Source organism: Accipiter gentilis, chromosome 25 (assembly GCF_929443795.1).
Source record: "Accipiter gentilis chromosome 25, bAccGen1.1, whole genome shotgun sequence".
NCBI lineage: Eukaryota > Metazoa > Chordata > Aves > Accipitriformes > Accipitridae > Astur > Astur gentilis.
The window spans coordinates 11,175,951-11,203,553 of NC_064904.1; the positions used below are offsets into that span (position 1 = coordinate 11,175,951).

At 50.3% G+C, this 27,603-nt stretch overlaps 2 long non-coding RNA genes across 2 annotated transcripts in view; one reads left to right on the forward strand and one right to left on the reverse strand.

The window, feature by feature from the left end:
- The first annotated feature begins 3,495 nt into the window (after positions 1–3,495).
- The window catches only part of LOC126050502 (uncharacterized), a 33,852-nt gene continuing 9,744 nt past the window's right edge, over positions 3,496–27,603 (forward strand). Inside the window, exon 1 of the long non-coding RNA XR_007509568.1 lies at positions 3,496–3,725. This is a non-coding gene — a long non-coding RNA (uncharacterized LOC126050502). The remainder of the gene's footprint in view (positions 3,726–27,603) is intronic.
- Positions 23,854–27,352, reverse strand: LOC126050504 (uncharacterized). The gene is made up of 2 exons (XR_007509569.1): positions 27,302–27,352; positions 23,854–24,729 (listed from the first exon to the last, which is right to left on the reverse strand). It is a non-coding gene; the product is annotated as an uncharacterized LOC126050504 (long non-coding RNA).

Here is a 27,603-nt window from a genome sequence, read left to right on the forward strand (position 1 = left end):
ATCTGTGCCAGCGCTTCCCAAAGCAGTTGGGGCTTGCTGTTGCTGCACGCTCTTGTCAAATTTAGGCAAATGCAGCTGAATATATTACACAGAGGTCACAGCTAAAATGTCCTTTCCAGCTTTACCTGGTTAGGTCCTTTTCCAAAGGAAAATTGAGCTCCTGAAGAATGTGCCGGCCTTGTACCTCACCTGCGCTGAGGTCTGCCCACCTGTGCATCACCTACACCAAGGTCTGCCCATGCCTCAGAGGCATCTACCCCAGACTATTGACTGGTCCCATTTTAGGGATGCAGTGGGACTCGGCCAGCAGTTGGCAGGGGCTCATAAAGTGGTTGGGGTGTTTTGTCCCCCTCTAGCATGCACATATACACCCCTCGAGCTCTTAGCTGGCTGCTGGCACAGCCCTCAGCATGGCACAGCCTGTGTTTTCTCATGTGAAATTCAATAAATCCAGCATTTTCAGGACCTTTGCATAATCAGGGTTTTCAATCTTCTCCTTCATTGCCTTCTAATACACCCTCCTAACAATTAACTCTGTGTGTTGGGAGAACGCCAAATGCAGGGTAAAAGACTTCGTTTTTCTTTCCCATAATTAAATGTCGTGTTTGCTGCTGTCTCTCCCACTCGATTAAGTGTCCGTGTATGGTCTAAAATGCTCTTTGGTGAATTAGCATAAGGTCTGTCAGGATTCGACCAATATTCTCCTTCCCACTGCATCTGCGCAGCTCACAAAGAGCAGCGTTGACTGGCAGCGGGGGCCTGGAAATGGGCTGTTCCCCCGGCCTTTTGTGGGGGGAACGGGGTCAGGCTGGGGGGAGCACTGTGAGGCTGTGTGCCCACCTCCCCTCGCCACCTGCCCAAAGCAGCCATGCCTGGAGATGGAGCCTGCGACCCTCCATGTAGCGTCGTGGCTGCGCCTGGCTCGCTCCTGCAGGAAACTTCTTGGATGGCAGAGGAAACAGGTTTTTACTGCAATTCCGTAAAAACCACTTGCAAAACCTCTCCTGGGTCTCCATCCCTGCCGCAGGCTAATTGGGGCAGCCAGCTGATAAAAGAATCTTTTTTTAATTACATCTAAAGACATGTTGGAGAGACATTCCCCAAGCCAGACTCGGGCAACATCTAAAGCACTGCAAGTGATGGCAAAAAAAATATAGTAGGGTGTCACCGATGAACAGATCTGTGAGTTATGGGCTGCGAGGTGCAGCAAGTATAGTAACTTCCTACCAGTTTGGGATGAGCTGGAAGGGAGGTAATGGCTGGGGTCCCCAGCACAAGATGAGCAGTGTGGTAACCCCAGCTGGCAGTCCTGTCCTGGGGAACAGCTCGTCCCTGCTTGGGGTGTTTCCCCAAAAAGCATTCCCTGGAGCTAGTGCCCCTGTTGCCACATCTCCCAGGGCTGCTCTGTGCCACCAAACTCCAGATAGAGGGTGCTGGTACGTACCTGGGCGGAGTGACTTTTCAAGGAGGCAGCATACTTCTGCTCAACTTTTTGGCACAGCCCCAGCTCCTGCCGGGGGTCTGTCCCTGTCTCCATTACATCCTGCAGTGCCCAGCCCTGCTCTTTAGCCTCCAAAATGTTCCTGGAGCCTTCTTCCCCCACCGTGCTCATTCAGTTGCTCGATTCTTTAATTTTCATAATCCTTCAACTTCTGTTTCATTACCACATTCAGAAGTAGTCTTTCCGATACGGGAGGATGGGTAATTATAAGTTGGGAGCAGACATCGTGGTTAGGGGAACAGAGCTGGCAGAGAAACCCGGGATGTGGGTGCGAGTGCCAAGCCCTCCTTGGGATGGACCTCCGCTCCCTGAGGAGGGATCTTGCAGGGTGGGATCTCCGACCACCGCTATTTCCCCACCTCCTCCCGCATCCCTCTCTATGTCCTTTGGATAAACAGCCGCAAAAAGGGAGCCTTTGTTTCCAGCAGCGTTGGGGGAATGGCTCATGGTGGTACAGATAACCCTGCCTGCAAACCGGCAGAGAGGCTGCAGTACAACCGGGAGGGTACACAATGAATTATTCACCAGCTGTTTCCTCTCCTTTCAAGACGTTTGCTGTAAAACCAGGGGCCAGAAGTGGTGCATGTGAGCTGTGTAATCAACCACACAGAAGGAGCTTGAGCTTTTGGCTCGCTGGGTACTCAGTCCATCCCGGTCACGGAGACCTGGTTTGTGCAAATCTGTGTCTGGACCTCCACGGTGTTTGACTGTGGGTGGCCCATAAATGCGTTTTCTTCGCTCTCTGGATCCCTGCTGAAGACCTGAAAATCTGATTTACAGAAGCGCCAGGTGCCCGCAGCTTCGAGAGACGTTAGTAGGAGCGATGCTTTAAACATACAGAGAGATTCACGGTGCCATGCACCCCGATGACTCAGGTCTTGGGGCTTTCTGCTTGGGCCCCTGCAATTAATGGCTATTCGAAGCCTCTCCTTTGTGTGCCCCAGTCCCGAAGGTGGGGATAGCGACAGCCCTCCACTCCTCGGGCTGCAGTTAAAGTAGATGCTCTCACATCGGCGGAGCGCTGCGTTGGTGAGGTGCTCCGGAGAAAAGCCCATGAGGAGAAAAGACAGGTCTCCATGCCTGTGTCCAGCACTGAGAAAAAATGATGCTAAGCAAGTACTGCTCAGTCTTAGGGCTCTGTGTGTGGTTTTATTTCTACCTCTGGCTGAAAACCGTTGTCTGAGATGTGAACAAAAAGCATTGCTGGTTTTTTTTTTCTTCAACTTAGCTATTCAAATGGCCATGAAAAATATGTCTGTTCTTTTCTTTTATAAGCTCTTACAAGGTCTCAGTTTTAGCCTCCACTCCCCAGATCCCATAAAATAAATGGGTAGAAACACCGTAAAAATGAACAAAATCCCCAAACATAGCTAGTTTGTATTCTGAGTGTCTTATTAAATGTGTATTTTAAAAAAATCCCTCTCCTTACATAAATATGTGATCATTTACAAATCTGTAACTAATTGTAAGCTGTTTGAAACAGCCTTATAGCAGAATGACCTAGAAATAGAGCTTTACAATGGGGTGCCAGACAACCACACTAAAGAATGAGAACAGAGCAGATATGAAATACCTGTATTTTAAAATATTCAAAGAAGTTATGCCTAGAAAACGTACAAGTTTCTAAGAAAACAAAAAGGTGAAACTGTTCGTTTTTTACATATATTTGGCTTTAAATAATAAGAATATTTCCCCCCTAGGTGTTCAGCACCCTGCCATACCCAGGAACCGAGCACTCAAACCAGGAATCGGCTGGCTACACCACCTTCCTCTCCAGCCTTTCACCTTCTAGCAGCGTGTACCCCAGCCAACACCTCCACCTTTACAGAGCAACAGCAGAGACCTGAGAGACGTTACTGGAAAAGGACGGTATTCTCTTGTACTGCCTCGTCTATTTACATAACAGCTATCTTGGAGCCGGAAAGCAAAGTCTTTTGTGCCTGCAGTTTCAAGGAAAACTTATGGCAGGGGGCGGGGAATAGAGGAGTGGACATAAAAACAAATGGACAAGCACATTGCATTGCTGTTCCTTGTGCTGAATAATGATGCACAGTGCGTTGAAAACCTGCCCTGTGCGGCCAAGTCCTACCTGATCCTCTGGCCCTGCTGGATGCGGGTGGTGAGAAGTGCTTCCCAGCCTCCTGGTTCGCATGCTGACAAGGTCTAGGCATGAAGTTGAGACTGGTGCAGCCATTCCCCAGCCCCTGTCAGGTCCTATTCCAAGGTAAGAAGAGCAAGGTTAAGTTCTGGATCCTCCTTTGTCATTGCCCCCAGGGCAGGAGCATCCTTCACTAGTGCCCTCCTGCTCCCACATATACCTTTGTCATTAAACCAGAGGGTGGCTCCAGGCTTTGCCTCAGTCTGTCTGGGAACAGAGGAAAAGGGAGCCTGTCTCCCAAGGGAAGGTGGAAAGAGCTGAGCTGGTAAGCAGGAAATCCAGCCTTGTCCTGGCTGTGCCCAGGCTCTGGTACCCATTCCCTCTGCAAGGAAGTGCCTTCGAGGGGGGGTTAAAATGTTGCTGCCCCTTTGGTGGAGACTGAGCTGGCCCCAAAGCAGGGCTGAGCTCGTGCTGCTGCTGCTACTGGTGGGTGCATGATGGCAACCTACTTGATTACGTTCCCGGCAGTGGGTATAGCAACGTGTTGCCAGATGATGAGACCTCACACCGTCTCAAAGATGCTTTTAGATTTGTCTATTAATAACTCCCTATGTTTTCATTACTGGGAACATAAATATGTATCCCCAAATGCTCCTGATCATCACAGACCTCATCAGGCTGGGAGTCGATAAATTGGTGACTGATTTCAGTCCTGTCCAATGTAAAGTTTTGTGATTGATCAGCGAGGCCGGAGCCCTCCTCGCCTCACTTCTATGCCAAAATTCTGGGTGCATATGCTCATTACAGTGACAGGCTGGGAACAAAACTCAGGAGAAAAGCTGCAGGAGCTAGGCCAGTCCAGGATCAGGCTGGCATAACTTCAGCTGATTTGAATGTGAATTAACGCCCATTTAGGCCAGGCCTGGAATTTGCCCCTGGCATGGGCTGGCTCTCTGCAGCTTCACTACCCTGGGTCGTTTGTGCCCCAAAATGCTGTTTGTGGAAAAAGAGCTGAGCAAAAGCAGATCATGGTGCCAGCCTGAGCTGTGATTTTGCCTATGAAAAATGTGACTAATACAAGTGAGTCTTTTCTCTTGTGATCTAACTTAGATTTTAACTTCTGTTAAAAATTAAAGTAGTTAATGAGTGCATACAAATGTGCATGCATGGGATGCAAACATGTAAGCTCCCACCCATGAACACACACTTTATATACTGGCTGATTCTAGTATAAGTGTTTCATTTCTGGATTTAAAATTCCTCCAGATTTAGTACTTTTGGAGTTAAGATTTTGTCACGCTGTACGCAGGCCTGCCAAGATGCTCAGTGCAAATGTTGGATTTGATCTGGTTGCTGCCAGTTTCTTGGGTGATTTGGGATCTGGGCTTTGTCACGTAGTCCTGTCTGACCCCAAAAGTCTCTTTGGGCTCTGGACTACCTGAGCTACTGGTTTTGTGGTACATGGGTATGGTGGTAGGGTCCCCCCAGACTGGAGATCGGCATTTCCACTTCCCTCAAGGGTCACTTTGTAGTGTCTTGTAGCTGTTGGGTGATTAAATTAAAGTGTTCAACCTAGTGGCAACATAGGAGGGACATCAGCGACCCCACTGATGGGAACACACGTGCACATGTGTGTGTAAGACCAAATACAGCGTAATGTCTAGCAAGAAGATATTTGCAGATGACAAATTAGATCTGCTGAGATGAGAGCTGCCCCGGTCCCTCCACAGCTGGTGGGACCATGTCCCTGTGCCCAGCACTGACTCTCCATCCTCTGGTAACATGAAAATCATCAAGGGCCAGCTGCCGCCTCCCTGCCAGCTCAGCTTGGATCTGCCAGCTTCAAATATCACCCTGAGCCATTATCTGTTACAAATGCAGCTCTTCCTGGGATCAAAGAGAGCAACCGAAAAAGAACTGTTCTCGCTGCTCGGGGCAGGACAGCCACCCCTGGGACCGACAGAGGACACAGCCATGCCCTGCCGAGGTCCAGAAGAAAATGGCACTTCTGGGCACTCTCTGGCTGCTTTTAAAAGTCTTAATAATTTTAAGGCCCACATTTAGGCTAAAGTAAATCAAATCACAATTTAGGGAGCCCGTATTCTAGTCACTCACGTGAGAATTATTTTAGGACAAAGAGCAGGGGCATTTGCAGTCTAGTGTGACACCCTTTGCAAGTATTAATTTGGTCTTGTTGCTGGGGGGACTTCCTGGAGAAAGGAATGGCAAGAAGAGAAACAATGTAAAGAAAGTGGAGAAGGAAACTGGAAAGCAAAGGTCTTGTCTCCCCTGGTGTGTTAGAACCAGAGTCCTGTCTGGAGATGGTCTTCAACAATGGTGGTGAAATGTCTCTGTCTAGATCTCCGTGCCTGAGCACAGAAGGGGAGACAAGAGCAGTTTTGGCCCCAGAAATGAAGAAATAGGAGGGTGAAATTATGCTTTCCTGCTGCAAAGTGTAGCAGCCACCTGGCCTCACGTGGAGTCACCCAAAAGCCTGCTGCAGTGAAGAGCAAAATGTGGCCGTAGCAATCCAACCACTTATCGAGCCGGAGAGGGTCTGAAGTCAACTAATTTGGTAACAGCATGTTTGCGTAGTGTAATCCCGTGTTAGTCTTTCAAATGTTAAATCGGGAGTGAAATCAAGATTTTTCTCACTGCTGGATTTAGTTCAGGCTTTCCAAACAGGATAACACAGCGGAGTGCCACATTCGTCGGAGTTGTTGTATTTCATCCCATTTGATTTCCTAGTTTGTCCTGAATAGCCGAGGACTTTCTAATAAAATAGTTTTGTGCTCTGGAGGCTGCTCAGAGCCGGTCATATTAAGGAACCATGGATAATGTTTCAGAGAGTGTCTCAGAAACGAGAAGATGTACCTCAAACCCAGGCTGCAAGCCCCAGGGCTGTCGAACATCAGACTTCCTATTCTAGCACTGGTTTTCCCCAGCAGGACCCAAGCTATCGGTGAGATCACTGCATGGCTGGGCTCTGCTTTTAGGGGCCAAGAAACTCCCTTAAAGAACCAGTGCGAGTTGCAGGGCAGAATGTGCACTGTGCTGAACTGGGTGACACTGGTTTGGAGGCTACTGGTACACGGGGAACAGTGGGAGATGGTGTTTCCTAATATTTAGTCCCCACGTGCAAAGGCTGTCACAGGATGCATGACTCATACTTAATGGGCCTTCAACTGTTTTTGTTGATGTTGCTGTCCCAAACGGCCTGGGAAAGGCTGGTCAGGAGAGATCCCAAGGCGGGCAGTCCGTGCACAGCCTCCTCTGCCACCGCCGCAGCAGGGCTGGAGGGCGGCCGCTCCGGGGGGGAGAGCAGCGGGCTCAGGGGCCACGTCCGCCCTTGCCTGCCTCTGCCTGCCTTGGTCCAGGCGCCATCCCCTCCCCGAGGTGGGAGAAAGGCACGCGTGCATTGGGACAATTTTTCTGGGAATCCTTTGCCACTGGGGAAATCCCCCCGGCTTCCCGGCCCGCTCCTTGGGACAGGTCGGACGGAGGCATCCTGCGTGCAGTGTTGTGAAATCGGATCTGGTTTTTTTCTGCGACACAGATCTCATTTTACCTGCCCGTTTCCTACCCATCAGCAGCTCAAGGAGCCAGCTGTGTCTTATGCTTGAAGTCAGCGGTGTTTCTGCAGCATTCAGTCACAGATCTGAGTGCGCTGACGACTAACAGCTTCCACGGACCCCTCCATGCATGCTGTCTTCTCCATCCCTTGTGAAACAGAGAGGTATGAACAGAGAAGGAAATCAAGTAAGTGACAACGATGACAGTCTGGCACTAACTGAATGACTCAGCAGACACCCTGTTTTCAGTCATTTACGTTCAATAAACCCCATCTTCAGGGTTGAATTTTTCTTGTTCAATTCTCATTGGGTGCTCAAATCACACACAATACTTTGCAAATATAGATTTCCAAAAAACCAGTGCGATGAATAGTTTTAGCACAGCTGGTTCTTGTAATACTGTTCTGGTTTCAAATATTCAAGAATCCTTTTAGAGCCCCACGTCCTCATTCCTGGTATTAGAGTCAAACCTTAGCTTTTATTTTATTTTAAATTCTATTCCAGCTCTCAACTTCTAGCTTATAATTTTGCCCTAGAAAGGCCAAGGAAATGAAGAAATTAAAAGACACTTTCAAATGCATTGTTTTTAAGATCACTGATGATTTTTACATTAGATAATTCGAGCCTGGTGTTATCTTTAAGTGCTGGAATCACAGCTGATAATATCAAAAACAGGGTATTCAAGATAAGGTCCCTTTTAAACAAGTAGCACACAAGGAGCTGACCAATATTAAAACCTCTTGAAAAAAACCCATGACACAAAAATAGCTGATGCGAGTGCAACCCAGCATAGTTTCTGCCTGTTTCTGCAGGATGCTGGGTGGGCACAGACCCAGACCCAGTGAAGCTCACTTGCCTCTGACCCCTTGTACACCATCAATGCCCAGATACCCACAGAAACCACCTGGATTGCTAAACCCCTCCCCAGGTGGGTGGTTAAAGCTTTCATTTCGACAGAAAAAAACCCTCAACAACCTACAGCTCCTCCAGATTGGCCTTCAGGTGATTGCTCTTAGCTATTTATGCTGTCTGTAGAGGGCACCTGGAAGCTGGGAGATCTAGTTTGGGAATCCTGGAGAGGAGGTGCTGCCCTGGGGCATTGCTCTTTGCTGGTGTGTTCAGTAGTGGTGTGGCAGTCTTGGGATTTGGGCTGGGGAGAAGCTTGTTAAGCTTTCTACCAGGGGCTGAGCTGTGCCTGCAGGGACCCTTCCTCTGCCCTGGAAGATGAAGGTGGGCTTCCAAATCCCTGGAGGGTGTAAGAGCTGGGCTGGGGCTAATGAGGCTCATGTGTGTTTTGGACGATGGAGAAGCGAAGCCTGTGGAGAGCTCTGCATGCCTTAACAACGGTGAGTTCAGTGTGGGCTGGTCCCTGGTATGGGAAAACTTGCCCATCTAAATTATTCAGAGCTGGGACCCAGGGAGCAGGTGGGTCCCGGGGCGGTGGGGGTAGTCTGCAGTGTGAGGCTGGAGGAAGGCACATCTGCTGGCAGCTGGCCTCAGGGGACATCACCCAAAGGTTCCCTATGATAACTAGTCAGTGCTTCCACGGTGCTCGTGATGGATGCGGGAGCAATGGTTGCTGTGCTGGCTCTGAGTCTCCCTGGCCAAAGTAATTATTTCTCTTGGAAGTTTTGTCTTGCCACTTTGGAAGTTTTGCTTTTAGGCTGATTTGTGGCTGCGTCCAGCCCTTCCAACAGCAGCTGAACACTAACAGCTGAAGGCTTTACAGTAATATGCTTAGTGTAATAAGATTTATTATTTTAAACGCCTGATTAAAAGCCCTAGGGACTGGAATTCTCCCTCTCATCAGGGCACCGGCAAGTACCCTGGCACTGGTGGGTGAGGTTTCCTCTCCTCCAGCAACCACCGGTGTTGTATGCCTCGTTCCCACATCCAGCCTTCTTTTAGGTGTAAAAAAGCATTTTGTTCTGTTCCTACCACCCTTCGCTCCTGGTGCTGGTTGCATCAGGGACTCCTCTGACGTGGATTTCTGCCCTTTGAGCTGGATGGCCATCACTGAGTTGCTTCATCCTGGCTGGGAAACAGGCTGTACGTGAGGGCGCTTGTAATGTGGGGCTCTGGGGCACAGACCTTTGCATCTGAGCAGCTGCGCTCACAAGGGGAGTGGTGCTACAAAGCACCTGTGCATTGCAAAATTAGCCTTACGTGTAACGGTGCTGCGCGTGATGTGCGCCAGACAGGGGGAACAGGCTCAGAGCGAGGTGGGAAAGAAAATATATTTCTACTTCTAGCAGTTCAGCCTCCAAGCTCCCAGACAAAATATAAATTTCAGCTTGAAGATAAAGTATATCCTACTAAACGTCTTCAACTGTATATTTAAACTGTACCAGAGAATCAGACCAGAAATTTAGAAGATAATTGAATCTGAATATTAAACCAGCAATTCCCCAGAGGGGAAATTTTTTCAACTTGTCTGATACTCCAAGGAGATAGTATTCCCAAAGAACTAATTTTGTAACTAATGATCAGATGAAAAAGGCTCTATCAATGGTTTACAAGACCTAACTTGGCACTAGTTGAACGCATATGGAATTTGTCATTAGTAATAATGAAAAAATTCTTTGAAACTTTTTCATTGAACGTGCATTTTTTTCATTGAAAATGCACTTGTAACCAAAACCACTTCTCTCAATCTGTGAGGTTGGTAAAAGATGATTATGCCCTCTGTAACCCGTATCAAAGGAGACCCTACCTTTCTAAAGCATTTTCCTTTTATTTGAAGACCTTATTACAGAAGCTGATGGAAGTTGTCATGACGTGAGCGAGAGACAGAAAAGTTGCCAAATGTCTTGGAAACACAGGCAGCTACTTCTGGGAAAGCGAATGGCTAAGGCCTAACAGGAAGGCAACTGCTTGATTCCAAATTTAGATTCAATGTCCCAAATAGCATAAATCTGCTGAATTCTGTCTATTCAGGCCTTTTAAAGATCTTGTGCTTGGGATGCTGTGTCTCAGGACATTTGAAGGTAAATGCTGTCCCCATTTGGCACTAGTGGAATGGCTGAGCAGATCAGGGATTATTTATTCTTTATTATTAGCATGTGTTGGAAAATATACTAATTTTTCAATGTGCTCTGCCCTGGGCAGTGGAGGAACAAGCAGAGCACAGCAGCTTTGGGCTGGGTGGGTGAAGGAGTTGGGGGGAGAGGGCTGGGGGAGGGAGGGGGGTTGCTGCTGGGGAGAGGTTGGTGCTGTTTCTCCCATGGATGGACTTTCCTTGGGGAGTAGAAGGGGCTCTGCCTCCGTCCCTGCCCCCCTCCTCGCTCAGCAGGAGTGGATGTGCTGCTTCAGCAGTTATGGACCATTGGGTGCCTGTGATGGACCTGCCGTGTGTGTGGCTGTCCCCAGAGGGGCACGGCGTTGGTCAAGGAGCAATAGTGAATGAGGAACCAGAGGGTCAAATGCTGCTGCTTTTTCCTCAGTCCTGGGCAATGAGGTGCGATGCTGTTCCCAAAAAGGATGAGTTGTCCTGGGCCAGCCAAAGGACTGACATTTGGTTCCCAACACAGCAAGGGAGCTGCCAGAAGCAGGGAGATGCTTGAAATGAGCCATTGCCAGGTGGGTGTTTGTTGGTTGATGACTGGGAGGACCTGGGTGGATGAGTGAGAAAGGGATAGCAGTAAAACTGGAAAAAGAGTGGGAAAGAGAAGGATCTGACTAATGGGCCTGTGTCTGAGAGGCATGTGAAACGTGCTGTAGAGTCCAACAGTCTATCTTCTCCTAAGGTAGTGATCAGCTACATCCCGCTGCCTAGCAGAAGGGGATTGTGCACTTCAGTCCAGTGCCCTGCACAGCATCTGCTCCCTTTTAATATAAAAAGATGGATTAGGTCAACAAGACATACTATAGATGGCTTATTTATAACATATTCCTGCACCTATGTGTTGGCCGAGCAAAGATTGTTTAGCCTTGTGAACCACGCAGGCGCGCACAGGTACTCAGGAGAAATTACGGAAATGCTGATTGTTGGCAGAGCAACATGAGCAGAAATATTGGGGAAAACCGAGTGCTGTTTGCCTCCACAGTTCTTCTTTTGGCAGGGACAGCTGGGCTGTTATCCACTGACCCAGGCTTGGAGGAAGGAGCCCCTCCTGTGCACTGACCTCCTTTTCCCTTCCTTTCCTACCCAGTCTTGGATGGTTTTGGTGCTGCTCTGGGGATGTCCTGCGAGAGCAGGGTGCACCTCTGGTGGCAGGACCTCACCCGCATGGCCTTCACACCTGAGCCATGGTTGTAAGGAGCACAGATGGAGAAACAAAACCCCAAAGGCAGATATGGACACCAAATGCCCAGCCCTCATTGAGTGTCGGAGGCATAGGGACACCTGAAACTCCCGCATGGAGGGATGTTGACTAACCAGGAGGGTGTGAACCTTCCCGGTTGAGGTGGATCAAGAGAGGGAGAAGAATTTTGCTCCCCCCTGCATGTGTGTCCCTGCCTCTGTGTCCTGCTGGGGTGCAGCAATCTGCCCTGTATTCTGACCAGGTGCTACTGGTCAGGCAACATGAGGATCCACATGCTTCAACCCCCAAACCTGCCCTGCCCAGTGGTTGGTGATGCCCAGAGCCACCCCAAGAAGAGCGTGGGGGATGCCCTTACAGGGTGTGTGTGTGTGTATGTGTGTGAGCGTGAGTGCCTGAGGGGATGTCAACCCTGGGAGGCTCCAGTCAGCATCTGAGCCCTGGTGAGCTTCCCCTCAGCAAACGCTCACACTGGATGATTGTGTGGTGCAGTCATGGGGTGGCAGCCATCCAGCCCCACAAACCACAAAGCAACAGAAACTTTAAAAAGAGGTTGCTGAACAACACCTAAGGGGAGGCCTGCAAAAGGCCCAAAGTACTCTGGTTGGGACCATCTGTCCAAGGCTAAGGTGGACAATGCCCCGACCCAACGTGGCCCCAAGCCCCTGGTGTGGCTGGTGGCATCCTGGGATAGGTGAAACCTGCTAGGGAACTCAGGGCGAGGCTGGTCCGTGCTGGCCTGTAAGGCAAAAATAGCCATGTTGCTTTTAACTTTAACTGTTCTTAGGTGGAGGAGTGACATGAAAGCCCAATTCTCCTCTCATATGTGCTGGTTTTCCACCAAGACCCAGAAAGAGTCTGGCTTGTGCCGGTACAGTGGAAGAGCTGTCTCGACGTTGGCCCGACCTACTGTGCCAAAGCAGAGTTATTGCAATGAGCATACCAGGTCTTGCACTGACTGTCCCTTACTGGATTTGGAGCTAGGCTGCCAAAGAAAATCAACTCCTTGGGAAGGTGGGCAGCTTTTGTAGCGGTTGGTGATGCTTCTTGGGTTTTTTTGTGGCTCCTGTTGAAGCTTCTCCAATGGCTCTGCCCCGTGGGACCTGGTAGGGATTCACCTTGAAAACACTGCTGGGAAAAGGGGCTGCTTCAGCCTCCCCTGAGCTTTGGGGGGTGCCTGTGTCTTGGGACTGAACTGTGGCTTAAGGGCTTGGCCCCGGCATTGGGGTGTAGGGCGTCCCGTGTGTCACTGGCAAGGCCAGCAGCTCCCAGCTGTGCTGTCCTCCCTTCCGAAGTGACAGGCTGCTGTCCTGATAGTTCATGGGTCCTGCAAGGTGCTTTGAAAACTTGTTGTAAGTGGGGATATTTGATCTCACTTTTCTCATCGGATGCCAGTGCAGGAGCAGCTTGCAGGGATTGCTTTGTTCCTAACCTGCCACCTCAGTTGGTTGAATAGTTGGAGTGTTTCCCCTCTCAAAATCATCTGCATTTTAGAGGTTGGTAACTGCTCACTTAAATTCCTCCCTCCCAAGAGGGGCACGTGTCTTGAAGGCATCTCTTGTTGCTTGTTCGTACAAAATGCAGCAGCCTGCGGATAACTCAGGCTTCAGCCCTGGGTGCAAAGGGGAACCAGATGGTGCGTAAAAGGGCCTGGCCTTGTCTTTTGGGATGGCTGTAAACTGCGCTCATTGGCTCTGTAAAGCTTGCTTTGCTTTTCGCAGGACCGAGCAGCATGGAGGGACAGGTGCTTGGCTCTGGTGTTTCTTATTATGTGGCCAGTGGGTCCCTGCGCTTGGAGGGGCTTTGGTACCCCCCACGGCTCAGCGCTGGGTGCGCTGCGGTTGCTGCCTGTTGGATCTTGTTGTCTTCACAGAGCCGCTCCTCCCACGCGTGAGGAGCTTGGTTGGGAGCTGCTCTGCTGGGTTTGGATTTCTTTTTTTTTTTTTTTTTCTTCTTAATTTCCCCAGTCATTGTCACTGCAGGCTGAGGGCTTTTTACAAATTCAGCTCCACTAGAGGGCAATGTGATCTGGCGTGGGAAAGGGAGCGAGCTGGCGAGGAAATGGCACAACGTGCACGTAGGGATGCGATGGTGGTGGGCTACCGTCGGCCCTGGCGTGGCGTGGGGCTGAGCAAAAAAAGGGCTCAGCCCATCCCTGAGTGGGACCCCAGCACTGGGGTGAGAGCACCTCCCGTCTCTCTGCGAACCCGCACGGTGCGAGGCTTGCTGGTTGGTGCAGAGACGGGGAAAAAACTTGACAGTCAATGAATGTCACCGAAAAGCAGCGGGGGAAAGCCCAAAGTAACACTAAGCACTTCTGAAATGGCAAAGAAAATGCGTGGGTGGGGGGATGGATGACACGCATAAGTACGTGTTCCTGCTGTGAGTAGAGGAGCCGGCTCCGGACACATCTTTCTCTTCCCTGGAGATGTCAAGGAAGATTGCTCTGTGCTTTGAGCACCGTCCAGTGCGGTGGGAGGTGACAGCGCCTGTCACGAGTTGTCTGTTCTCTTGTCTTCCCCCGGGTTGGGGGGGGGAGGTGGGTGCAGGGGGCACTTTGTTTTCACCAGGTTGGGAGGATTGTATTTTACTCAATGTATTGAATATAAAAGAGAGGGTCGGCTTCCTTCCCTGGTCTAGGTGGGTAAGGTTTGTTATAATATCACGCCACTCCATTCTGAGAAAGCATGTGATAGTGTGGCTTCTGCTGGGGGCCTGGAAGGCTGTAAAAACTGAGTTTGTCATGGTGGTGTTTAGGTGTTTTTTTCTTTGCTTTTTAAGGACATGGAGATAGCTGATGATCTGTGCTTCATTACATATGGTCAGGCACAACAAAACCTGCAGGAATGAGTCCGGAGGAGGATGAAGGCAAGGGGATGCTCCAGCCAGGTGACCAGCCCAACCGTGGGGTAGAGGACTGGGGAGTGTACAGGGCTGTCTGGGCAGAGAGGTGAGGGTGATGAGGTGCCTTCATCAAAGAAAAGCCCTGGGCTTTGCCAACAGCGAGGGCAGAGTTGGTAAGCGGCAGTGGCAGCTGGCCAGCAGCTGTGTGGTGTGGCTATAAAGTGCATACACCTTCAAATATGGCTTGTTGGCTGCAAGCTGATCCCTCCCAGGGGCAGAGCCTCCCTGCCTCTGCTGCAGGCGCTCCCTCCTGTGCCCCTTCCTCTGCAGAGGGTCCTCTTCTTCCAGGGCCAAATGCTGTCCCAAATGCTTCATGTCCCAACTGCTATGGTGGCTGAGCAACACGTCCTTTCAATGTAGGGGGAAAAAGCGAGGAAGATGACCCAGGGGAGTCTCTCTGCTCCAAATGTGGTTTTGGGGTTTAAGGCCACCTCTCCATCCAAATTTCAGGGGGTTGTGCTGTGGCGGTAGATTCTAATGCTCCAGCAGTGACTCTTGGCTTTGGCACTCTTGCTGTCCCATCAAAGCCCCTGCTGTGGGCTGTCCATGCTGGTCTCGCTGCTGTCCCAGAGAAGGCTGTAGCACAGCGTGAGTGGTGCTGGGGGGGGCGCCCATGGGACCCTACCCCAGTCCATGGCTCTGGGTGGCCAAAAACTTCTCAAGCCCAGGCTGGCCCTGGTTTTGCCCCAAGCCAGCTCCGGGGGTAGCCGCAGCCAGCGTGAAGGGCTCCCTGTTGGGGAGGTGACACACCACAAGAGCTGCCCACCCGCTTGGAAACTGCACCCGTTTAAATTTATGTGGAACCTGCTGCAAGGTGGCACATCAATAAAAAAAAGTGAATTGCTGACTTTGACATTCTCTCACAGGAAAACTGACCTTGGGAGATGATAAAATGCAGCTGTACTGAGGAGTTACCTAATGAAGTTTGACTTTAGTTATTCTAGGTTTTCTTCAACTTTTGGTAGATGGTCTTCCCTGTATTAACACGGTAGCAGCTCTCTTCTCCTTCTGCCCAGCACCTTGGGCACAGGCATGTGGGACTTGGTGACTACTTCCAGAAGGCTGGCAAGAAAGCAAAATTAATTCCAGTTCAGTACATGATGTCATTTTGTTTTTCTTCTGTGGTTTATTTTTCTTTAATTTAATCTGCTCCAAATTTGGCTACACAGAAATTTCCACTCCAACCCAACCCGTGAGCTTTTGACAGGCTTATTTAAGACCTACAGCTGGAAGAAGTAATTAAGGTTCCACTGAAAATGCAACCTCTTAAACTAAAGCAAAAGAACTAAATTTCAACTTAGTCTTACTTTATAATCTCAGGTTCAGCTTTGTAGGTATGTAACATTTTACTGCGGATTGTGAAAATATGGTGCTTGAATCCCCCTTTTCTTTTTGGGGTGGAAGCTCGCAAAGGCATAGAAAGCCCCTGAAAACACATTTCTCTCCTTTCACAAACCAAGGCCTATGATAGGTGTCTGCCAGTGATGGAAGGAAATTATTTTTTGTTTTCTGCTAATGTCTCGTATTGGAGGTACCGGGCAGGGCAGGATAGTCCTCAGCCCAAAAGCCATAGGGAAAGGGTAAGCGGAGGAACGTGGGCAGCAGAAGGTGTGGCGAGTGTTCACTGTGCCCATGGCCCCGTGGTCCCTGGGTGCTCTAAAAGCAGAGGCAGTCAGCCCAACGGGTGATGTTTCAGTGGGCGTTCAGTGGGTAGTGTATCGGTGGCAAATGGTGGGTGTGCAGGCACTGAAAAGGATGGGTGAGGAGAAAATGCTGGCTTCCCTTCTAGAAACCCGGACCAAGCTAGGTTTACACCAGCCATATGGAGAGCTGGAGCAGATGCAATGAATCAGACCCACCATGGGAAGCCTGATCCTTTCCTCAAGAGCATTTCCACCTCCAGCCTTAACTCCTTGCTCTCCCGCTCCCACCTCCGTGGGGCTGCTGGTGTAACTTGGGGAGCATTTGGGCATCTGTCCTCCTCAGCAGCCCCTTGGGACAGAGCTGTCCCCAGGGGCCTCAGAGCCATGTCAGCAGCCCAGGTGGGCTCCCACGGTCAGGAGGCATGAGGAGCTGGCAGCATGCGGAGCTGTGGGGACCCTCCAGTTACAAATACGTCCAGCTCCTTTGCGGAGCAGCACAGAGAGGCAAGGAGAAAGCCACCGGGCTGAGAAGTGCTTTATCAGCTGGCGTGGGGTATTCGCCTTCTGTCCAGGCTCGGAGGGGGGGAACCTAATTCCTCAGTGTTCCCCCCGGGAACCAGAATGCAGACTGTCAGGTTTTAGAGTTTGATTTAAAGGTCTGCTTTTGTGTTCAGCACCTGCTGTTTCCTGCCCTTGGAATGGGAAGCCCGTGTTGGTTGTGAGTTGACAGCGACGACTCTAACTCCGCAATCTGTCCTGTTCCTCCAAACGGTGTCAGGGCTCAGGCAGCACTTGGCAGAGCACAGCAGGGAGCAAGCATTTTAAAAGCTTCAGGAAATACGCATCAAATGATTTTTTTCTTTTTAGGGTGCAGCAAAGAAAACAAGCGCTTTTAAAAGTTTGCCTCCACTGGAGGGCTGGTGTTGCAGGAGCCAGGGGTTGTCCTTGTTTCACGAGGATCTGGACGAGTTGCACCTCTGTGCCTAGTTCTTGTACTGCTGACCTGAGCTTTGGAGCTTCCAGCCCTGAGACCCTTCCAGGCAATACCTGTTCCAGGTCAGCTATGGCCCTCAGAGCCATAAATGTGCTACCAGTCCTTTGCCCAGCGCTGGCCATGGGAGGGGAAGCTGTGCCTGGCCTGCATCTCCCCAGGAGCAATTACCATGTCAGAATGGGGGGGGGCAGTTTAGGCCCAGCTCAGGGAGAGGGTGTGTAAAACTAACACTACGGCTGCCTGGAAATATACTCAAATGGAAATAAATATGCACAAATTTCTTAAAAATTAGTAAAGCAAATAAGTAGTGTGGAATCCTTAGAAAATCAGGTGATCAAATTTTTGACAGGGAACGGCACTCCACACTGATTTTTGTTTACTAACTTGCAGGCATTCTTGAACAGCCTTCTCCTGTCGTCTCTTTTTTCCTCCTCAACATTTCTAAAGGTTTTCCTGGGAAGAGGGGGCCAAGGAAATTGCTGATGCTCAATGGAGAATTTAGGAATGACTCTTGTTGAATGAAGACTTTTTTTTTGTATAATTGCAGGGACAAACCTTGTTCTGTTTTCCAGAAAAACTTTACTTCGTTAACTTTCTTGGATGAATCACTGCTGTTAAGAGGAAAGCACTGCTGATCTTGTCTCTATCACTTCCTATTACACCAGTACCTCATCTCCAGAATATGTACTGTTAATCCTGTCTAAAGCCAGTCCCTGCCTTAAAAATTCTCTTTGGCTGGCTGGGGCTGTTGCTACTGTTTATCAACAAGCACAGTTAAAATGTGCTGCTGCTTTTTGCATCGTACCATGATGCAGATTTGTCCAACTTCAACATCAGGAGCTGGACGAGAGGAGAACCGTGAGCTTGGTTTGCTGATGCACTGAATGCCTGCTCCTGGGTGCTGGATCACTGCCGTCATGACCCCCTTGCTGCAGAGCCTTGGTGCAGCACGAGCCTCTGCTGCATGTCCGAATGGGCTTAAAACATTCTGACAAGTAGACTGTATCAGCTGGCTTGATGCAAGATCAGATAGTGTTTGTCAGGTCTGTCCCAGCTGTACAGTTCATTGGCGATTACCCATCTTCCCACATCTGGCACAGCCCTGGCACGTAGCAGCCAGCTCACTAGGTAATTCAGTCTCCCTGTGCTTGTACCTGACCAGGACCAATTCTGCACCGTGGGTGACCTGCTGGTGCTCTCACCTGGCAAGATTGAGGGTGAAGCCGTGGTTGGAGATGGGCATACTCGTTCCATCCTGCGGCTGGCAAATACTGGCGAAGGAACAATGTTTTAGGTGGGCAGGGACACAGACCCAGAGGACTGCCAATGTGCTCGGGTAACCCAGGCCAGGCAAAGCTCTGCTGTGGCACGGACCGCTGGCCCTGACCTGGGGAGGAGCTGGGATGGTCCTCAGCCCCTGTGAACCCAGAGGCAGCTGAAGGGGTGCAGCCCAAGCCTGGAGGGTTTATCCCTGCCGCGTACAGGAGTGCAATATTTGTGGAAGAGGAGATGGGCTACGTTTGCTCAGCAGACCCAGGGGAAGCTGCGTCCTGGGGAGCAGAGAGTGGGAGGCGAAGGGAAAAGCAGAGAGCAATTTAAAGGAGTCCTCTAGTATTCATTTGCCTGCCTGTGCCGTGAGGTTAATGAGGCGGCTGTTTGGGAGCTTACAGCACTGCTGCTGCATTGTGGCATTTGCTAACACAGCTTTTAAGTCAAAGGGGGAGAGAGAGGGAAAGGAATCAACTGAAACTTTTTTAAAATTTTAAATAAAATCCTTTAGATTTGGTGATGCAAAAAAATGTGAATAACTTCATCCCTGCCAAATGTTTTTTTGAGACAGTTTCATGTGCAAACTGCCTCATTTTCATTGATTTTGCAATAAAAAGCACCCGACTGCTCACCGGGGTAGCTCTGGCCATGTCCCTCAGTGACACATTTGCAGTTGGCAGGGGGAGGAGGGAGTTCACGTGGGGCCAAGCACATCCCAAGCGGGTGTTCCTCCAAGCGGGGAGAGCTGCAGTGCAGAGAGGCGTCTGTGGTGGCTTGTTGTCCTCAGAAAAGCCCTGGAGGGCTGGGAAGGGACAGTAGTGTCCCTGTGCCAGCTCTCATATATGTTCAGCAGAGCTTTTTTCTGGTCCTTAGTCCCACTGGCTCCACGTGGGCTCCTCATGGTTTGAGGAGGGGCTGTGATGAGCCAGGGCAAATCCTCTAAAGCATCTCTGCGGCCTGGTGCTCGCAGCAATGAGTCTCTGAAGGCGCGGGTCTGCTAGGGCTATTCTCAGCAAAACTGTGCTTTGGGTGTCACTTCGGTGGAGTTGACCATGCATTTACATGTCTCAACCCCCAGTTCCTCGGTTATCTCCTGTGAGAGATGTACCTGCTATTCCCTATAGCCTTTATGGGTAGCCTGGAAAGAGGTAAAGCCTGGGTGTTACAGGGAGTGCTGGCCAAGAACTCGCTTTGCTGTAAGTGCCTGCATTCGCCTCCTGTATCCTCAGGTGGGTCGTGCCTATGAGCAGCACAACTGCAGAACTCCTGCTACTGGCAGATAAGTGATCTCTCAGTGTGTTCAGAGTTTAAAAAAAAAATATCTACTTTTCTTGTTTCAAATGATTTTAAAAAGCAAGCTAATTGTCTAGATGATTTCCGTTGCGCCAGAGAGTTCATCTTTCCATGTTTGGCACAGTCAGGTTCTAGCCCAGTAGTGGGGCTTTGGTTGCTCTGATGGTACAGACAAACAGCGATGATCAGGAGGAAAAATGACAGTGACATTGAAACAAAATATACTGAGCTGGGCCGGTTTTCTTTGCAAGTATTTTGCTTTCCCACAGTCGCAGAAATCTTTGCCTGGGGATCCCATGCTGGGACAAATACTCCTGGGACAAGCAGCTCAAAGGCACTTTTGGGAAGGGAAACATTCTTCTAGCCCAGCTTTGGCAAAAGCACACAAAAGTGTAGGAGTACAGGGCAAAACCCCTCTGACCTGTCCCTCCATCTCCTCTCCCAGCAATGGGCTGGGTTCCTCAGGAGCCGCAAGCCCCTATCTCCTCCCTTCTTAACTAGAACCATCCCAGATACCAGGGGTTTGGCATCTGAATCATACAATCTGTTGGTGACCTGAGCTAGTGGGAGATTTGGAAACTTGTCACCAGGATGCAGAGCAAGACTCTGTTCATAAGTTATGCTGTTGCTCTAACATATGTCCTTGAGGGCAAGTGGCATGAACAGCAGCTCTGATGTGAAATGCTCCCGTGTGGCTCCGTTCCCCTCCGCAGGGAGAGCCACGCAGAGCCTCGGCAGCCCTTCCTGGCAGCCAGCATTTCGGGTGCAGTCCAGCTGCACGTGCCCGACCCTGGATGGTCGTGATTTGGGACTGCAGCAGAGGAGTTTGCCAAGCTGGGGATGCTGGGGGAGGAAGGCAGCTGGCATGGCTGTGCTTGCAGAGCCAGTGTTGGTGGGCTGACCTGCTGGTAATGATTTGATCTCTTTCTCTTAATTGGTGGGCCCCGGTTGGGGCGATCGTAATTATGGTGGCTCCTGATTGATGCTGAGCTGCACAAGCGTGGCAGACGCGCACGTCGCGTGGGGCTGGGTCAGCTTTCTGAGCAAGGGTGTTTTCACATGGGTTGCCAGAGCCCACGCAGACCTCTGGAAGCACTGGGTGGCCTCTTTATCCTGGGATGGTATTAAAGGCAACCCCAGAGGGGAAAATGCCAGTACAGGGGGGTTAGGAAGGCATGGAAAAGGAGCGAGGGAGAAGGGGGCTAGAGAAGATGTTTGCTGAGGGCCTAATTAGCATGAGTGAAAAAATGGTGATAGGGTGAAGAGAGGCTGGGAAGGAAGGGAGAGCTGTGTGTGTATATATGGAAAGACCAGCTGGTGGACAGCAATCAGGTGACTGGGAAGAAAACAGAAGCAGGAGAGCAACAGGGATGGGGAAACGGGAGGGGAGAGGGAGAGGGTGGGGAGGACGGTTAGTTGTTTTGAGGGATTTTTTTCAGCAGAAGAAAATTAGGGTTAGGGGAAATGGAAATCTGTGGAATGTGGAGAGGAGAGAGGAACTGAGGGAGGAGAATCTGGCTTTAATATTTCTCCTCTCCTGGGAGAGGAGAAATTGGTTTCAGGACAGCTGTGCACTTGATTACACTGAGAGGAAAACCTGAACGGTCAAAGCAAGAAAAAGAGGACCAAGGTCCATAAGAAATGGAAAAAGACCAAAGGGAACAGAAGGAAACTGTAGAGCCATTTATTGCAGAGAGACTGCAATTGGATATTCTTTTCCCTACTAAGCAGGTGTAAAAGTGGGTTCAGCTCCCCTCCTCTCTCTGGAGCAACCCTGGGGCAACCGTTCTGCCGTTTCTCTGTTGGTTATGCTGCTGTTGGGTTACATCCATGCTGTGCACATGTGAGCAGGGCTTGTCCGTGGAGCTGTTTTGCATTCCCAGGCCTGCCCCTGGGGGCTTCTCCTGCAGTGCTGGCTCTAGGCGCTGGCTGTGCCTGGGTCTGCAACCCTGACACCAGGCACGGGGCTCAGAAAGCTGCGTGGTCGGGGGGGATGCTCTCCTTCATGAGCTGTGCCCCAAGGAAGCTAAACCTCTGTGGCAGCCTCCCCTGCTCCATCTCCTAGCTGTGTGCCAGGCGAGAGTTCCATTTTAATTACCGAGCAATAAACTTTTTCACATCCCCTTTGGAGCCGCTGCCGTTGAGCCGTGCTGGCGTGTGGCGCTCAGGATGCTGAGCCCCTGGTGCATCTGCGATGCCCAGACCACACAGCTGGGAAGGAAACTCAGACCAAGGAGCAGCCCAAACCACGGTGCCAATGGTGACCCTTTGGAGGTGGCTGTGGTGGGACCACCTCTGCTATTAGGCAGAGATAAGGCCAGGGTGTACGTAGGTCTCTCCTGTTTCTTGGTTTCTTCCTGCAATATCCACCCTCTATAATTCTGGTTATGTGGGTGTAATCACGTATAGAGGTCTCAGCTGCTGTTCTTCCCCACCTTGTACAACAATACCAGTGTGCTGCCTATAGGCTATAGGCAGAGGAAACTCAGATATGGTTGATTAAGAAAAAGTGTTATTGCCTGGATCGTACAGGCTCTGCCCATACCTGATGACTGGGCACATGCAAAACAGTGCCGGTAGCCTGGAAACTGGGTTGTAGAAATTTTTTTGGGGGTGTGTGGGGTTTTTTTGCAACTTCATTTTACGTACGTGAATTTTTGACAGACCTGGTGAAAATGTTTAACAGCTTCCACATCACTTAAAACACCCCCGGCTTTTTGCTTACTGTAATGGGGTCTTTGGTAAAATAGAATGAGAACTATCCATGTAGGCTATCAAAGGTGCTCATGGAAAGGGTCCTTCTGTGAAGTATAAATAGTTTTGCATTTTAATGGACTTCTGGATAGCTCTTGGTTCAGTGTGAGGCTTGCACTCAGCAGAGAGGAAAAAAATGTCTGTTAAGCAGAAGTCATTATCAAAATAATGGCGCCATAATACAGGCCTAAATCCTGCTCCTTGTCACCACCCAAGCAGTCACACTGGACCAAATGCAACCAGGAGTAAAGTGCCATTCCTATAGAAATCTCTAAATCAGCTGTAGTGTGCTGTAAATCAGGAGTGACTCCAAAGAGGCTGCCAGCGTCACCCTTCCGCACTTGTCCTTCAGCGGGCGTTTCTGAAAGGGGGGAAGGCACACGATGACCTGTGAAGGCAGCAATATGAGTATGGTGTGGTCCTACGTTCCCCAGTGCCCTCGGCAGGACTCGGGCAGCCAAGGGGAAATTGCTCCTGGGCAGCATTTGTCCCCAACAAGACAGCGGGGTGGGGGGACCCCGCGCCTTTGCGGCAGAGTGATGCTGTCGTGCTGCCCTTGATGCAAAATGTACGCCACAGTGCAAACACGGTTTTGCCTTTGATGGGGGAAGGAAAAATCCAGGACTGGGCAAAACAGAAAGCAAGGTGATCCCAGAAAAGTAAAGTGAATCCTGTTTGAGGACATAAGTGATGGCGATGGCCATGAGTGTTATGAGAAAATCCTTCTTATGTGGGTATCTCTGCTGTAATATAACTGCTTCAGGCAAAAGGCACGGTCTGATTTGGCAACAGATAAAGGCTAAGTGAAACTTTTTTTGTTTATTTTTCTTAGCTTTACAGCTCATAACTGGAGTGGCTGGGTTTCTTCCACAAAAAACGCAAAAATCCAATTACATTGACATGGCTGAAAGCTAAAGAAAATTAAAGCTGAACTTTCTTTTTTCCTGAACTTCTGCTTTTCTAAAAATTTCAAACACCACTTTGTTTCGAACTTTTCTTCTATTTTTATTCAATTTTAATTAAGTTTAATGAAAAACCTTAATGCTGTGGTTCAGTACGAAACCAGGTATTTAAGTTCACATCAGACTGAAGTGCTGGTAGCAATAATAATCATATTAATAGCCATTTTCATAATACAAAGAAAGGGACATGCTGAGGCTGGGGATCTTGTTTGGAAGGGGAGACTCAGTGGGCACCCTGGTGACAGCAGCAAGAACGCAAGTGCATGTGGTGGTCTGTCCCTTTCATTGACAGAGTAAGATCATACAGTCAAATCGTACAGTCACGGGTCTTACAGACAGTGTGGCCCTTCTGGGATGGAATAAGAAAACTACAGTCCCTCCTTTTCTGCCTTTAGGAGCAGTTCAGGACTCTGGATCACACTGATCTCCTCCCTTCTCTCCATCCAACTATAGGAGGCCAATGCGATTTTTTCTTGGTGAAAAACAAACCACCCCCAAAACCCAGAAAAAACCCCAAACTCCCTCCCCCAGCCAAATCAGGTATTTTTTATAGGGTGACCTTCTGAGGGAAGCAAACATCATCAGACAGAGCAAGCACCAAGAGGGTTGTACATGATACGTGATAAACTGAAACCGTACTGGGTTGGGTGGTTTAACTGTTTTAGCAGCCAGACGCAGAGGGCTGGAAGGATGCGGGGATGTACATATAGCCCTGCCGCCCGTAAGGACCGAGCCTGTGATCAGAGTGATGAGCCGGTGGGTCCCCGACCTCCGCTACCCAGGGGTGCGAGCAGGGAGCGGTGACCGGTGGCAGTCTCGCCTCGGCTCTGCCTGTTGGCTTCACTTTTAACGTTTTTGTTTCCTGTGTTGCGGTGGACGGGTTCGCAGGCAGCGCTTCCTTGCAGACATCAGTCGGGGACCACAAAGCGAGCTGGATCAATAGTCTCGCCGCTGTGATGTCCTTTTGATTAGTGCGGTGTCTCGGTGGCCAGATCCCGGTGTCGTATCGGCCGCCCTTGGCTAGAGGTATCAGCCCGAGTCAGGCTCAGCCTGTCTCGGAAATGACAAGGTTTTCTATAACATCCCGTTATTGGCAACTTCTACTTTGTGTCAGATACAGACAATGGACTTGTCGGTTTTCATCTGCCAGAGGAGAAGCAGCTATAGATATCTCCCCTATGCAAATCTGTGCAGCCAAGCAAAGAGCACAGCCGCTCACGGCGTGTCAGGGTCCCCTCCCGGGTGCCCAAAGACCTCTTTGGTTTTCTGGTCAGGAATCATTATACCAGAGACACACTCTTCTCCTCCATCTTTAGAATGCAAAGAATTTGTAAAGGCCAAAACACACTTCCAAGTCCTCTTCTGTACGTTACGGGTTTGAACTGCAAGGTTACGCTTGGGTTGTTCTCTGGCTTTTCCTGGGAGCAGGATGTTTATGGAAAGCCCAGTTATCTCACGTGCGTTTGCGAGATGAGACCTAAAGAAAAAAAACATTTGAAGAAGCTACAGGGATTACCTGCCTGGGCCAGCTGCTGCGCTGGTGTGGGAGCTGGGGCAGAACCCACCGCCTCGCTGCAGTGGCATCGGTGCTGCCCTCAGCCCACCCCGTCTTGGTGTTGGGAGAGTGCTTCCCCGTCCATTTTATAACTAAAGGCTGGAGGATTATGTTCAGCCTTTGACTATCCAGTTCCCTTTCTCCACTTCTTCAGATGGCGTCGCTCCGAGCGGGACCTGCTGGAGGTGACTCGGGCCACTTTCTTTGCTCTGGCTCCGAGAACTGGTGGCCAGCAGCCGGCCCGCCTCAAACTGCCGGCCAGGCAGGACGCCTCTCAAACAGTGGATGAATAAAAATGGATATATAGACTGCTCCTGGCCTTATCAGTGAAAAAAAGAGAAAAGATTGTCACCATGCTGCTTGTTTTTATTTTTGTTGTTACCTTTGCGAGCACAGGCGGCCGTGGGGCAGTATGAGAGGATGCGGGCTGCGCTGTGAGGCGCGGCTGTTAAACTGCTCAAAATAGTGACTCTTTCACCACTTTGGTCAAAAGCATCCTTAAAAGCGAGGAAAACCTTAGCATTGACTTGAAGCGCAGAGCATTTTACGTTTCAGTTTGTCTGTGAGGCCAACTTGGATACCAGCTGGCCCCCCCCCCATAGCAGAAGCATGCCTGGGCTGCCCACCTCTGGCAAAGCTGAGACCCCCTGGCAGGGCAGATGTCAGGAGCCACAGAGAGACTTGTTCCACCTTTAGTGCTGCCTAGTATGATACGTGCCCCATAAGAGCTATAGGGCAGTTGATGTGGTTACCTGATGGGCTCCTGGACCTTCTTCCCCACTCACACCCATGCAATGGTTACGCCCAGCCCTGTAGCAGCACCCAAACCTCTTATGCATCTCCAGGGGTGTCATGTCAACCTGCTAGCCAGGAACTTTGATGGACAGAGACATGCCGGCCATCTTGCTGGAGCTAGGGTCTGGAATAGTGCTGTTTTGCCTCCAGATGCCCAACCAAATTTATGCATCAGCACAGCCTCCTTGCCCATCCTGAAAGCCTGAGAGAAATTGCTCCGTAGCTCTTCTGCAGAAGGCACCGGGGAGAGGTGGGGACCTAAGCAGTTTTGGGGCACAATTCCCCGTGTAAAGACACCATCAAAGGTTTGGAAGATAGGTGTGAGCCAGTAAACTGGCAGGGTCATTCCTGCTGCCCATGGTACTGGACTGAGGTTGGACATATCGACGGAGCAAGGTTGTTCGTACCAGCGAGAGCTGCATTATAAAGGGGCTAGCAGATGGATGCCGAACACAAAGGACTGAATTCAGTGCTGACCCCCACCACGTGCAGCCCTTCAGTGGGCTGGCGTGGGGTGCCAGTCAGCTTTCAGTTTGTCCCCAGTGAAGCCCTTATTCTAGTTGGACTCTATTATACGGCATGGGGTTTGCTGCATTAGTGGGAATGGGATCAGAGACACCTATATGGGAGCCACTGCCCACAAACAAAAGTAATTTTTCAGTTTTTCACAATTTGACTAGTGTTTCTGGGGGAAAAAAAGGCTCCTGATGGTGATCCGTGTCTAAAATTTCTGCTAGGTAGCTGCATCCTGCTGTGTCCTGCCCTGACCCTACATCATTTTCAGCTGTCACCAGCTGTCCCTTGCTCTTGCCTTGTGAACTGCGTGAAACAAAACAGGAACAAGTACAGCACAAAAGTGCGAACGGCCTGTGCTGCAGACCTCCCTCGGGCTCTCTTCAAGAACAGAGGCCGGGAGCCAGCGGCTCTGGAGACGTGCCCTGGGTGAACTCCAGGAGAAGACAACTTGCTCCGCACGCCAGCGAACAGCCTCTCACCGGCGCAGCTGAGGGGCACCAAGCTCCTGGCGCTCGCTAAAGCAGCCAGCGTGGGGTCAGGGCACAGAAAAGCGAAGCCTGAAGGTCTCTTTGTGGTTTCCAAAAGGGTGGGTTGGACTTCTGGGCGAGCAGCGTCTCTGCTGCTCCTGCCCGCTGAGCACCCTGCCGCCTTCTTGCCAGGGCAGCACAGGGCTGGGGAAGCTCCTCCTTAACTTTCTCATACAATGCAGCAGAAAGTCTGTTGTTTCTGCACAGCCTGGAGCTCAGACAAGCTACTCTAAGTCTGGGTCTGACTGCCTGCAAAAAGCGTTACCCAGCTTTTGTTTGCTTGGCTTTGTTTTCCCTTTTTTTTTTTCCCCCCTCATTTTTTTTTTTTCCATTCCGAGTAGGGGGAGCATTTGAATCCCCAGCAAATCAGCGCAAGATCGATTTTTAGCAGCACCTAACATATCCGCTGCTCTCCGGCAGTCAGAAGAAGAGAGCAGAGGAACCGCGCTGACCTGCAGTGCCGTGGGGTGCCTCCGTCGTCCACGCCACCAAGGCTGGAGCGGGCAGCCCGCAGGCAGCCAGAGCGGCCGCTCGTCCTCCTGCCTGCTGCAGCCAGCTCGCGCGCCCCGTGCTTGCGCTGCCTCTGACAGAGACCCGGGTTTCTGTCCATATATACGTATATTTCTAACGCGCGGCAGAAGCGACGTTAGGCTTACCTTTGGGTGGTTGTGGGTTTTTTTGGCATGGCGATCGCTTGACCTCTCTCCCTGCTCTGCAGTGAAGAGGAAGTTGACTGAATGTGTGTTACGTTTTGTAGATTACGTATGCCCATCTACAGCATATGTTTACAACGAATTTATAGACCCCTATAAAGGGGCTCACAGGCATTATATTTAATTAATGTGGCAGAAATTATATTATTGTAATAACTGCCTGGCCTTTAGAGGTAAAACTCAGAGCCAAGGATTCCCAGATGAATCATCTCCGATAAGAACCAGAAATGACACAGGACATATAT